General features: G+C 39.0%; 1 protein-coding gene across 1 annotated transcript in view; it reads right to left on the bottom strand.

The window, feature by feature from the left end:
- Positions 1 to 11,461, bottom strand: part of sgcd (sarcoglycan, delta (dystrophin-associated glycoprotein)) — a 216,851-nt gene extending 205,390 nt beyond the window's left edge. The window contains exon 1 of the mRNA XM_048603739.1: positions 11,389 to 11,461. The gene's annotated coding sequence lies outside the window, so the exon portion shown is untranslated. The remainder of the gene's footprint in view (positions 1 to 11,388) is intronic.
- Positions 11,462 to 14,630: the final 3,169 nt, after the last annotated feature.

Below are 14,630 nucleotides of genomic sequence, written 5' to 3'. Positions count from 1 at the left end.
CTTGCACTAGGCAAGATCAACATTAACAAGATAAGCATTATTTGAGGTTAGAGAGAGTACATTCATCAGTCCAGTAAGGGCCAGGAAGAAGCTGTTCTTGACATGCTGGTGCGAGTGCTCAAGCGTCTATCTTCTGCTTGATGGAATGGGTTGGAGAAGAGCATTACCAGGGTGGGGTGGGGTGGATCTTTGATAATGTTGGCAGCCTTTCTATGGCAAAGGGAGTCTATGGATGGAAGGTTGGCTTCTGTGATGGTCTGGGCTGTGCACACAACCTTCAGTAGTTTCTTATGGTCTGAGCAGAACAGTTACCATACCATGCTGTTAGGCGCCAGACAGTATGCTTTCAACGGTGTGTCTGTAGAAGTTGGCAAGGGACCTTATGGACATGCCAAATTTCCTGAGCTGCCAGAGGAAGAGGAGGTGTTGTTATTCCTTCTTGCCCATTGGAAGTCCAGGACAGGTTGTCGGTTATCATCACTCCTAGGAACTTGATGCTCTCCACGCTCTCAAACTCGGCTCTGTTGATGCAGATGGGGGCATGTTCTCCTCCTTTCTTTCTGAAGTCAATGATCAGTTCTTTAGTTTTGCTAATGTTAGGTCTCATTGCGCCAAAGCCTTGGAAAATTCTGCTCAATGTAATATAGAATTCAGAAGCTTTATCCTGTTGCCTGTTTATATTTCAGACCTAAATACTCAAGTAGAATGCGTTACCAGTTATTTATGATTGATCATTTTATTATCTTTCCTTCCCTTTTGTAAAGATTTGTTGGAAAAGGTCAGAGAGAGAGAGTACTTGCAGGAATTGGTGTCAGTCCAAAGCATGGATAAAGTTATAGCAATTTACAGCATCTTCATTTTTTTTTAGTTCTATTTAATTTTGCTTCTCCACCTTGCTACACAGAAAGCCTCCCCTCAACCAGCATTTAGAATGCTGGTAATTGTGACTCCTTGTAATACATGATAAATACATCACAGCCAACATCCATAAAATAACTGGAACCTCACACGAGGGCTTACTGAAAAAGGTAAATGAGTGACACAACAACTTATTGATTTTTTTTTCAGTCTCATGAGCACAATCATTCTACGTGCAGTCAGTGAGGATGCATCTTTTTATTTGTATAACTCAAGAAAAGTCAGCTGACATTTCACTGTGATACACTTTGTCACTCTGATAGCACAGTGATGATGGGATTTTCCACCCACTGCTACTTGTCAGTCCAAGTACTATAAACACAAATCCAGAGGGAGCAGTACTGTACATGGTCTATAATGTGATTTTATTTTTTTTTCAGGCTCACTGTCACTTCTCCATTGTGCATTGCTCTCCAACTAGGAGGAGGTAGAAACCTGTTTGCCTGCATCACAGTTGTAACCGGAGCAACGTTGTGTGAAAGCACCAATTAAAACAACAAACTACATCTATATAGTGTACAAGGTATTTCACATGAATATTACAAAAGTTAACACCTAGATATAATGTTAAAAGACTAAAAGCTTGCTCAAGATGTTGTATTTCCCTAGAGTACTTTCTCCTTGTAAAGCAAAAGGAGATAGAACTAAGAGATCAAGACAGTGTAAATCTCTACAACTTTCCCTCTTCTATAGTTTGACCCCTATTTCTTCAAATATCTGTTTTCTCACTTTATGATCCCTTATAACCAATCTTCACAGAAGAAAAAAAATTGAAAGATGGCAACTCTTTTAAGGAGTGTCTTAAAAGAAAAATAAACAAGATTTATGGGTGGCACACTGACTAGCACTGCTGCCTCACAGCGCCAGGGACCTGGGCTCGATTCCAGCCTCGGGCGACTGTCTGTGTGGAGTTTGCACATTCTTCCCGTGTCTGCGTGGGTTTCCTCCCGATGCTCCGGTTTCCTCCCACAGTCCAAAGATGGACTAAATTGCCCATAGCGCCCAAGGATGTTTAGGTTAGGTGGGTTAGACATGGGAAATTGGGGTAGGATAATGGGTCTGGGTGGGATACTGTTCGGAGGGGCGGTGTGGACTTGGTGGGCCAAATGGCCTGTTTCCACACTGTAGGGATTCTATGACAGAAAGACAGACAGATGGTGGGAGAGTGCTTCAGAGCTTGGGACAAAAATACAGCTTGTACTTCTGCAGTAGTGTAAGGCTATTGATAGATATGAAAGAATGATTTGGAATTTGCTTCACCAGGAGCTAGTGTTGATCAGCAAGTGCAAGGTGATGATTGAAAAGACCGAACGCAAGTGAGGACACGGGGATTAACGGTTTGGATGATGTCAAGTTTAAAAAAGTGTATAAGTGCATCAGCAATTCATTCATACCTAACAGGCTGCAGATACACACAAATCGTAAATTTTAGTTCTCTTGCTTTTAATACACAACACATGAACAATGCAGAGTGAAAATGGCCCAGCTACTTACATTGTTCATTTTAATTAGGTCAATGCCAACTCTCATGTATCCAAAATGCACAATAGTTTAAAAGGCTCATGAATGCTGCATGCATTAGTTCTGTTCACATTCAGAGACAATTAACATTTAAAAAGAAATGTTAGTATCTGAAAGAACTACATCACAATATTGTAAAGCTTTTAAACAAGAACAGGCTTTTCTGTCTATATAATATATGTGCAAAATGTGTAAATTCAACAAAGCAAGCATTGCTAACTTAAGGTTACATTTTGTCAAGGCAGAGTGTAAATCTATTTCTCTTTTTTACCTTTTAATACCACCCAAGAATTTCTTTACACATTATGAGATCTTAAGAGTTTGTTCACTCTTCATTCTAGGATCAAACCAGGCTTCACTTTTATTTCTCTTAAGTGTTCTCGGAGGGATGGCATTTAATAGGGATTCTTCCATTTGGTCTTAGCTAAGTAACAGGTTTCTTTAAAACTTCATGGTTGCGGACTTCTCAGCTCAAAATTATGATGTCACTGTATTTGCGTTTAACAATTTAAATGTCAGGAATACCTTTTTGATTCCTAATGCCTCTATGCTCTATGTCCTTCCTTTGGAGGTTCCCAGTTTGATCCACAGCTACTTTACAACTCCTCACAGGCTCTCTCTCATTAGATCTGATTCTAAGCTGAACAGCTGGTTTTCTATTAGAGAAACGTATGGGCAAAAAGAACACAGAGGTACCTCCCTAACATGCCTTTCCCAATTGAAATGCTGACACTCAGGTTGCTCCCAAACAGAAATGTAAATCAATTATCTTTTGACTGGAGTAGAACTCAACAAACAACAATTCTGTGACTTATACAAATAAATGTATATCTTGAACGAAGTTAGCAACAATCTTTCCAGATTTGCTGATTCCACCACAAAATCCCTTTGTTTAGAAAGGTGGTTTAGGTTCTTTGTTCTGGGAACTATAAGGATATTGCAAATGGCTTTGAGAAATAATTGTAGAACTCACGTTCCAAACAAAAGCTCCAAGGGTGACCACTCATCATTTACATTTTTTTTTTCACGTGCCCACTCACTTGTCCAACTGGAAATTAGGGGGAATTTCCCTGCTGTCCTCCATGGGAAAGGTCAACCACATCCTCGTGGTGGCTGAAGAGCATCTCCCTGAGTCTCAATGCAACTTTTGCCCATCAAAAAGCAGAACGGACATGCTCGACAAATCCAAGAAATCTACAAACTCCAAGAATGACACTAACCTCTGTACATGGTCTTCTTTGATCTCAAAATAGCCTTTGTCTCTATCAGCCGTGAGATATTGTGGAATAACCTCCCATAGTGTCCAGGGATGTGTAGATTAGGTGGATTAGTCATGGGGAAAAACGGGAGGGGGGGGGTGGTTATGGGTGTGAGCAGGTTGATGTCCGGAGGGTCGGTGTGGACTTGTTGAGCCAAATGACCTGTTTCTGCACTGAGGGGATTCTACAATGATATGATCATGAATAGGGCAGAGGAAACTCTACAAGGACACCCTGAAAGCCTCCCGAAACAAATGTGACATCGTCTCTAACACATGGGAATCACTTGCACAAACAGGGGAAGAAGGATCCGCGAAGGTGCTAACCACTTCAACTGGCACCGAATGGAAGCCAAACGCAAGCTGCAGAAACAGTGCTCAGAATCAAGTGCCCCACCCACCTGTCTCAAACACATCCTGCCCCACTTGTGGCAGACTCTGCAGCTCCAGGGTTCGATGAATCCACCCCCACCACTCCCAAGAGTGGAAGCAAGTTGTTCACAAACTTGAGAGACTGCCAAAGAAGAAGCGAAGATGATTTCTTACTTTATAATCTTGATCTAATGGAATAAATACGGATGACCCAATGAACTGAAATTGCCTCAAGCCCATTGGAATTCTACTTACTTCAGTGCTATGTATCAGTTTTTCAATCAAATGTCTCCAGTAATCTTACGTTTAACTTTAATTGCTAAAACCAATAGTTATTTTCTAAAACACCTGAATTACCAAATCAGATATTTCCAAGAATACACTTTGTAAACAGGTCAACATTCATAACCACCTTGATACCAAACAGCAGAGAGAGGAATTTTGGTCAGTGGTGTCAGTATAAATCTGATCAGATGTGCAGCAATTTTTACTTCTCATTTAGGCACCAATATTCCACTTCTTCATGCTGCCGAGTTATAAGTAATATGCACATTCTGAAATGAACAATAGGATTTCCACCAATGCATTCCAGTGATTCTCTGGTGATGTCACACCGTACTGCCTTTGCTCCAATTCCATTCTGCTGTGCACACATTCAATAGTTTTAATAGCTGTTGTTACACTGTTATTGCTGTGCCTAATCCTTCTTATTTAAACTGTTCATGTCTGATTACCCTTTCTGCAAACTGATAGTCACAACAAATACATTCACCATGGTCACTCTCAGCCATCTGCTTTTATGTTCAGTTTTAATACAAAAATATACCTTTGGTTCTGCAATACCCAAGTAACAGAGTTAACTATTTGAAACAGAGGTTGATGAAACAACAACAGCTTCCACTTTAATTGTCAAAAAAAAAATGGTGGAAACACTCAACAGATCTGGCAGCATCTGTAGAGAGAGAGAGAAACAGATTCAATATTTCAGGTCAGTCACCTTTTGTCAGGTCATTGATCTAAACTGTTAATTCTGTTTCTCTCTTCTCAAATGCCACCTGACGTGCTAAGTATTTCCAGCACTTTATGCTTTTATTTCAGATTTCCAACATCTAGAGGGTTTTATTTCTGTATTTATACAATGTCTTCAATGGACTAAAACATTCCTTGTCAGTTCACAGGAGACCTCATCAAATAAAATGTGATGATTGTTATTAGGAAGCCTATAGGAAGGCCCCTGTCACTTCTGATAAAAACAGAAAGAGCTGGAGAAACACAGGAGGTTTGACAGAGTTAACACGGAGTCTGATATGACTCCTCTTCAGAACTGAAAGGTGCTGGAAAATCGTTGTTTTCACGCTGTTGCCAGAAGGGGTGTACAGGATCGAATAAAACAGATAGTGAGGGTTCCCAGAGGAAAAGACAAAATGAGGGCTAATGGAGGTAAAAGGAGAGATAGAAATGTTAAATAGGTTTAAAAGAAAGATATGAAAGGGAGAAAATGGGTCCACTCTGCTGAGATCAAAGCCAACAAGACAGCCCAGAGTGATGGGGGCTTGCCGTCAAAATAGAGGACAGAGGTTATGCTGTGAAGTTGTTGAACTCAGTGCTGAGTCCTAGAGGCTGTAAGGTGCTGAGTAGAAATTGTTCTTTAGCTTGCATCAATTTACGATAGATCCTGAATAAAATAAATACTCAGAATCAGATTCATCACATTTCAGATGGTAAGTTGCTCTGAGATACGAGATCTCTGCTCAGTTCCAACTCATCGTGATGGATTGATGCCTTTCAAGGTGTCAAATTCTGAATAAGGGTCACTGGACTCGAATTGTTAACTGCTTTCTCTCCACAGATGCTACCAGACCTGCTGAGTTTCTCCAGCAATTTCTGTTTTTGTTGAGGTTTCAATTCAATTCAGTGAATTGGCACCATTCATAGACTGTTTAGTTCTTCAACTCACAATCACTGATTTGAGTACGCCATGTTTGTTGTCCCTCAGTCAACTGTGCTCCTATTTCTATATGCATCTGCATGGGCTTAACTTCTGGCCACAAATCAAACCTGCATTTGAAAAAGTATTATAGCTACAACCGTGCAAATTGCACAATGGTCCTTATTGAAATAATGAAATAAAAATCAAGTTTGCCTATATTTGAAACATTGTTGGTCATTTAACAGCATAACTTAGATTACTATAGCAGGAAAGTCTGAGAATACTCTAATGGGAGAAAAATGAAAGGTTTTCTGATAATATTAAATGGGCTTGATAATGAACAAAAAAAAAAAAATTGACTGAAGTTTTAATGCTAGCAAGACTCTTTTGAGAAGTGCTTCTTTATATCTACTTGATATTGTACAGTACTCCTTCATATTCTTAAATCTCTAGAGTAAAAGTGACAATTTGAAAGCACTTGAAAAAGATGGAAAACTCAAACCACCTTCAATAATGAACTGGCATACCTTATACTTTAACATGCTTATATTTCTCAATGGTTTCTAAATGAATTTTCTCATTTTTAAAAAAATAGCTGCAAAATGAGGTAAAGTTGTGAAATCATTTATAGCGATGTACTTTAATCTCTGGTAACCAGACTAAAATTCTTTCTGGATGGACAAATGAGTGTTTATAACCTCTGTGGACTCCAACCATTCTACATGAGATGATCAGGGATTAGCTAGCTATTTCAATATGAAACTGTAGGGCATGGAGAAGTTTACAATCTAATTCTGAATGGCCAGAGAAATTGGAGAAATGCCTACTATTAACTATTCCAACTTTCCTTTCAGAGTGTATGTTAGCTCATATTGCTAATGGTTCTCTTCTCACATGTACTGATCCTTTCTTTCTAATATGCTATCATCACCATCTCTGCAAAAAGAAAAAAATACTGTTAACCTCACAGATCTTGGAAGGTGAAGAATCATTTCCAACCTCATTTCCTCTACAAACTCCGAGAGTGAACGGTCTTCCAAAGCTGTACCATCTTTTCCTGAACTCCATTCCAATCAGGATCAACATTCCAAAACTGGTTCTTATCTATTTCTATCTTCTGAACCCCTTTGTCTTGCTTTTTGTTCTTTCTTCATTTAATATGCTCCTTACAACTCTGAGTAAGCTACTCTTCATTTGTATAATAATCTTTTAGGTAATTTTGCGTCAAATTTTGTATAGCAAGCTCCTGTGAATTGCCTTAAATTCTCTGCAAAGGAAGCAGTGGTGTAAATACAAAGATGTTTTTATTGTTATTAAGTCACAGAGATTGAAATGTAGTATTTCCCATATACAGTGAGACATGAAAAGAAGATCATGCTCCTTCATGCTGAACACAACTTTGACAATACATATGATCCATTTTAGCCACATCCTGCAGTTCCCAGCATCACAGATATCAGTCTACAACAAATTTGATTCACTCAATTATGACATCAAGAAAAACTGAAGACATTGAATACCTGAAAGCAGGGCTACGGAAGACTTGTCCTCCAGAACTAGACATGCCCCAAGCAAGCAATCCTGTACAGTTCAAACAATTTGGAAAAATGCCGTTATATCCTGTATACAAAAAGCAGAACAAATGCAACCTGCCCTTTAAACAGGCCGATCAATCTCCTCTCAATCATCATCAGAGCGATTGAAGGTCTCATCATGCAGTCCTTGCAATGGAATAACCTACTCACCAACATTCAGTTTGGATTCCACCAGGGTCATTCAGCTCCTGATCTCATTACATCTTTTGTCCAAACATGGATAAAAGAGCTGAATTGCAGAGGTCAGAGAGATTGTCCTTGACATCATAGCACCATATGACTGAGTGTGGCAAAAAGAAGCCTTAGCAAAACTCAAGCCAAAGGAAAACTCTCTGCTGGTTGGAATTGTATCTGCTCCTATGATGCTGCTTGGCCTGCTGTGTTCATCCAGCCGTGCACCTCGTTGTCTCGGATTCTCCAGCATCTGCAGTTCCTACTATCTCTGCCACAACGGAAGATGGTTGTGGTTTTTGAAGGCTAATCACCCACATCTCTGCAGGAATTTTTCAGGGTAGTGTCTTAGACCCAACCGTCTTCAGCTGCTTCATCAATGACTTTTCCTCCATCATAAAGTCAGAAGTGGAGATGTTTACTGATGATTGTACACATTCAGCACCATTCACAAGTCAATTCTGAAGCAGTCTGTGCCCATATCAAACAAGAACTGGACAACATTCAGGCTTGAACTAACAGTGGTAAGTAACAATCATGCCAACCAAGTAGCATTCCCTTAAATTTTCTTTCTGCTGCATGGACCTCTGAGGTCTGTGCATGGCAGCAATTTCCAGAACCAGAAGTCAATATCACGATCAGTGTGCCAATATGGATCACTGTGTGTAGAACGTTGAAGAAAATTTGTATCCAAATGCCATGAAATGACCATCTGCAACAAGCAAGAATTTAACAATTGCTGCTTTACATTCAATGGCTTTACCATTGCTAAGTCACCCATTTTGAACATCCTTGGGTCTACTATTGACCAGAAGCTGAACTGGGCCAGCTGTATAAATCTACCTATAAAAACAGATCAGAGGTTAGTGAGACTGTGGCAAGTAACTTATGTCATCCAATGCCTGTTAACCATCTTTAAAGGCAAAGTTAGGCATGTAATGGAATACTCCCCACTTGCCTGGATGAGTACAGCTCCACTAACATTCAAGGAGCTTGATACCATTCAGGACAAGTGTGTGCTTGATTGTTATCGCATGACCACTTTCAACATTCGCTCTGATCACCACTGACACACAGTGGTGTTTACTATCTACTAGATGCACTGCAGTAACTCACCAAAGCTTCTTCAACAGCACTTCCAAACCAGTGACCATTGACACCTAGAAAGATACATGGGTCCATCACCAGCTGCATGTTTCAAGTCACACACCATCCTGACTTGGAACTATAACACCATTCTTTCTCTGCCACTGGGTGGAACTCTGGAACACTCTTCCTAATGGAACTATGCATGTCCTTATATCCAAATGACAGCAGTAGCACAGGAAGGAAGCTCACCACCACCTTTGCAAGGGGTGAACAATAAATTCTGGCCCAGCCAGCAACACTCAGATCCCATGAATAAATGAATAGCACCTTTATTGCCTTTTTATCTTCTTAGAAACAGGACAAGAAGAGCTCTGATATTTCATTCAGTACAATACGTGGAGAAGAATATCTTATCAAACATCTTACTTCATCCTTTAATTACCTCTTGCCCAAAGATATATTTAATTCAATGAAGGAAACATGCAAAAACTGGCCAATACGAAATTGATACTACAACAACAAACAGCTCAGAAACACATAGTCTTGATTATAAGCAAGCAACGGCTAAGCACAGCGTTTTGCAGTCACTGGTGTTATCAACATTTTGCAATTTAGCACCAATTTTCTGAGAAAACTGGTTTGGGTCGTGGTGTGATAGCCACAGCGTGCGCTATGGAAGATGAACATATAGTAATTTAGATTGTAGGTATACTGAAAATATATGAATTAATTGTAGAACAGGAAGAAAATAAAGTGTACAAATGTGCTTCTTGTTGTGACGGATCTTAAAAAAATGTGACGAGGACATAAGCACTCGAGACCCAAGGATAATTTCATAAGCAAGCTGGGATTGTGCCACCCAACCTTTCTTAACCTAATATTTTCGTTGTGCACTTTCCATCCTTTTTAAATTACTGGTTTCCTCTTTGCAGCCAAAGTCAACTTCTTAAAGATTTGACATCATAAATAAACCAAATGCTTTAAATTACAACTGATTGTTGGTTTTTGTACAATTGAAAGGTTACAACTGCATAACTGCTCTTAATCTACATAATTCAATTCACAAGAGACAGTGAATTCATTTACTGAATGTTTTTAATGTATAGTTTTGTAGCTTTACTGAGATTTTTAATGCTTGTTAGTTACAAAAAAGTAGAAATGGTTTTGGGATCCGAAAGCCGAAGATTCATGTTCAGAATTTAACCGCCACATTCTGTTATACCATTTAGCAAGTAATTACTTCCTCACACAGAATCATGGAGCAGATATAGTAAAGAAGGAAGTCATTCAGCCTGCCATGTCTCTACGGAAGGAGCAATTCAGCAAAGTTATAAAAATTTGTTACCTGAAGTATTAATTAATAATATACCCTATGCTTTGAACCTTTTGAAGCAAAGGACACAAACTACAATGGCAAAAGCAATGCATTTGTAATGAACACAAATTGCCAGAGGAAAACATGTCAGCAACACTTTCAAAGAGAAGTCATATGACCCAGTTTGTGGGTGTAAATATATTGATTTTTGAGCACAGTCAGACTTAGGGCAACCTTTGTCTTTCATCTCGTTGCTTGAAATCCTTCTCATCAAAGTTTGATGATTTGAAAACCCACTAGATAGCTTCGACATTACAAGTAGACAGTTTGTACAAGGAAAATTTATAAACCTACAGCACTGTCACCAGGAAAAGAAAAAGGGAATTCAACCAACCACAACTGATCCAGGAAGAAATCCCAGTGCCAACAGCTCGTGTGTCAAATGCCTTAAGCTACAAACCAGCATTTGGGACAATCGGTGCAGCTTTTTTTAAGGAATTTAAGCTGTTACTTAGCTAATCTGTTTTCAATACAGTACTCTGCGTAGTACTTTTTCCCCACAAATTCAGAGGGAGACATGTATGTGTGTGCGTGTGCATACATTCACACACACACTTGTCTTAGTGTTATAGTTCCAGAAGAGTAGCTGGACGTATTTGCCAACTTTTAAGTATTTTGCTAATAATCTTTGCATCTTTTCTTGCCTAAGCTTTGTTTGCAATAACAAAGTTATTTCTTCAAGGAAGCTGGTGACCTGTTTCTGATATAGAGCAGTATATAGTCTAATATAATCACAATACCACAGTTCCTCAAATTCAAACTTTGTTATGACCAGTGGAAGAAAGGGAATCAATCCACAACCCCATCCCATCTCCTAATTTGTTCATACAATAATATTAGGAGTACATTCAGAATATGCAACTGATTTTTACCAGGCTGTTTATTGAGCCATTCTTGTTCTCTTTGTGGATTATTTCTGAGACAAGACAGCTCAAAACATGACAGCATGAAAACAAGACAACACAGCTTTAAAAAAAAAATCAACTTGCTACCAACTACAACCAAATGTCAATTGTAAATCACTGTGCAGCACACTTGATGGGCACACTCAGAAATGCAGTGTTTCCATACCAACTCATGAGCACAACCTCCACACCTTGACTCATATATAAGTATACAGAAGAAAAGATCATTCCAAATAACATCACAGATACATCACCTTTTGATCAGTGAAGGTCAACTAATCAATAAAGTCCTAATATCATGCCAGAATAATTTTTTGTGAAGCCTACATTATCTCACGCCAGAAAGATACTCATCCAATTAAATGCAATTTTAAAAACTACCACTTAACTTAAGGGAAAAACACAAGTCAGCTGATATTAATTATTAAGACAAATTGTTCTTGCTGGTTTAATTAAGAAGGATTAAGTCCAAGAACTTTCCTCATGATTACCTCGCATATTAGTGATCAATCAGATTCCCATTATTGCATCATCTGGCTCGACTCTTTTGAGTCTTTTATACATTTCAGCAACACAGAAGAATCCTTACTGGAGACGGTTGAGTACATGTTCTGTTCAGTATTCAGTTTTTGGATGAGTCCTTTTGCAGCTTTTAGGTCTTTCATTAATGTGTGCAAGAGAATGAAGTTTTAGGTGGCTGTTTAGAAATTCAAAAAGATAAAGGTCATGAATTTAGTAAAAGCACTAATGTACACACCGACTGAATTCATTAACGTTGTGCCCATTTTATACCCAAGCATCAAGCTTATTTGGATGTTGCAATTTCATGGTTTGAAGAAATTTCAGTGGTATTACTCTGGGCTAAAACATCTTTTCAATTATCAGGTCTGACACAAGACACCAGCTTTTTACCCTGCATTCCATTGAATAAACATCACTTATTAAGTCATTATGCTCAACTGATCTATGTCAATGCTGCACACGAGCCTTAACCCATTCCTCTTTATTCCACGTGAGCAGCATATCCTTCTAGGTATTTTCTAGTAAACCTGTTCAGAAATGTAAGGTTACATATTCAGAGTAGGTGTGACTTGAAACCAGGGTCCTAGTTCAGAGGTAGGGACACTACCATTGCACCACAAGCATCCTCAGCATATCCTTCTATTCCTTTCTTCCTCATTAGCCTTTCTAGCTATCCCTCAAATACAATGTATAATATAGCATTTCATATTCCTACCACACTTTAATTAAAGGTTTGTCAATTCCCTGTTGAATTTTAATACATTATTGAATATGTAAGTAGACTTTACAGGACACATTAACCATTAAGTCCTGATTGGCATTATAAAGCACTTTTGTGCCTTTGTTTCAATGCTATCTCATGTAGATTATTACACTTGATTAAAGAAATTGTCTATACAGCAAGTCCTCACTTAAAACTGCAGTTGCATTTGTGAAAATTGCAACTTAAGGTGAAATGACTTTAAGCAAATCAAATGTTTCCAATAAACAAAACAATTTACTAGGTGTAGCCAGGTTTATATCAGGAAACAAAAAACATTAAAATATTATTAGTAGTCACCATAGTATCGGAGGACCATTAGAGAGAGATGGTTGGTGCTGGTTTAACCTGAGGATAACTAGGCCTTAAAGAGGGGAGAGGTTGAGAATGAGAGTCTATCATGGTCACGTCAGCTGATATGGAAATTGAACTCACGCTGTTAGTATCACTCTGCACTGCAAACCAGCCAACTGAGCTAACCAACTCCCATTATAACTCTAAGATGTTGTACATAGTGCATTGTTAATTTTCTATAATGGTAAATGAAAAACTGGGGGAAGGAACTCCAACTGGGAGCTAACAAAGGCATGGATGTTGGGCAAGGATGGGCTCTGAAAGACACTCATCCTACCTTTGCCTCTCAGCATCCACCCAACCTGTTCTCCCTGCAACCCCCATCTCACAAGATTAAGAAAACTTTAAACTTACATTCTTGCTACTGCATACTCCAAGGAGTAGACCTCAGTAAACTTTAGGAACCATGCTGCCTGTTACTTTCCTGGAATATCACTTGGACGGACCTTAAAGCTTCAGCTTTTCTAATGGCATCCATGTGGTGTGTCATGTTGACCATGTGTACTGTATGATTGGAGTCTGTAAGCTCCATCACTGAAGTTACCTCCTGGCTGTTGTGTCTCTGTGGTTGTTCCTTTCATCAATTTCAGGTGGATTGTGCCAAACTCCACGCTGTGGTCCAATCCTAGATTACCCTAACAAATCTAGACTTCTTGTTGGGATGTCTTTTGTATGCCACTGATACATATATAATCAATCCCATTCAAGATATTACCATCTGAACATCTCCATATGTATGACCTTGTGTTTGAAGACAGTACATTCAATGCTGAATCCAGGATGCTGCAAAACGCTGGTCGACATTAGCCGTTTCTTTTGAGCATGCTTTCTGACCCAGACACCTAATCACAATGTTTAATCGTCACCAGATGCCATTAAGCCTAGCATTCAGGTCACTGATTGATAGCTTAATATTTGAGTTGATCTCATTCACAACTCATCCAATGTGTCTTGCAATTAAATGCAAAATTCCTCTTTCTTCTCCTCTGCTGGTGCATAAATGTGGTGACTTAGGTGTGCCTAATGTGGTGTCTGACAGTGTCTGTCCAATGGATTTCATTTCGGCTTTTATCGAGTCCCACCATACATCTTTCGATGTGCAGTCCTTTCTTTGCTGGGTTTTACCAGTATGGTTACTTCTTGATGTGTCTGTTGTAGTGATAAGTTTTACAGAATGTGAGAGCCAGTTTCATGCTTAACTCTTGTCCCCTTTCAAACCAATTAGAGACTGGCTGCAGCAAATTTTAAACATACAGCATGGAAACAGACCCTGTGGTCCAACTCGTCCACGCTGGCCATGTTCCCACATTAAACCAGTCCCACCTGCCTGAGTTTGGCCCAATTCCTTCCAAATCTTTCCTATTCATGAACCCATCCAAATGTCTTTTAAACATCATAACTGTGCCTGCATCCACCACTTCCTCTTGTTCATTCCACACACTAACCAGACTCAGTGTAAAAAAAGTTGTCTCTTTTGTCCTTTTTAAATCTTTCTTCTCTCACCTTAAAAATATGTCCCTTAATTTTGAACTCCCCCATCTTAGGGAAAAGACCTTTGCTATCTTGACTTTAATCCATTTCACTGCAGAAGTAGGTGTCGGACCAGAAACAAATCCAGCTCCTGTCTTTTTTAACTTTGTGGAGAACATTCAGCCCCAAGTGAAACAATCACTTCTTTAATGAGGAGCAACAGTTCCATTAATTTAATTTAAGGAGATGTATAAGTCAACTACATGCAAATGTTCTTGCATTCATACACATTATGGTTATGTTGAGAGGATTGTAAAGAATTCAGTCCGTAAATGAACATAGCCTTTACTGCTATCGAATTAGTGCTATGCTTGCTAAAACAGATTCTAA

The sequence above is a fragment of the Rhincodon typus genome, chromosome 12 (genome assembly GCF_021869965.1).
Source record: "Rhincodon typus isolate 14 chromosome 12, sRhiTyp1.1, whole genome shotgun sequence".
Taxonomy (NCBI): domain Eukaryota; kingdom Metazoa; phylum Chordata; class Chondrichthyes; order Orectolobiformes; family Rhincodontidae; genus Rhincodon; species Rhincodon typus.
The sequence above is the reverse complement of the archived record's forward strand: the minus strand, read 5'-3'. Positions and strand labels throughout refer to the sequence as shown.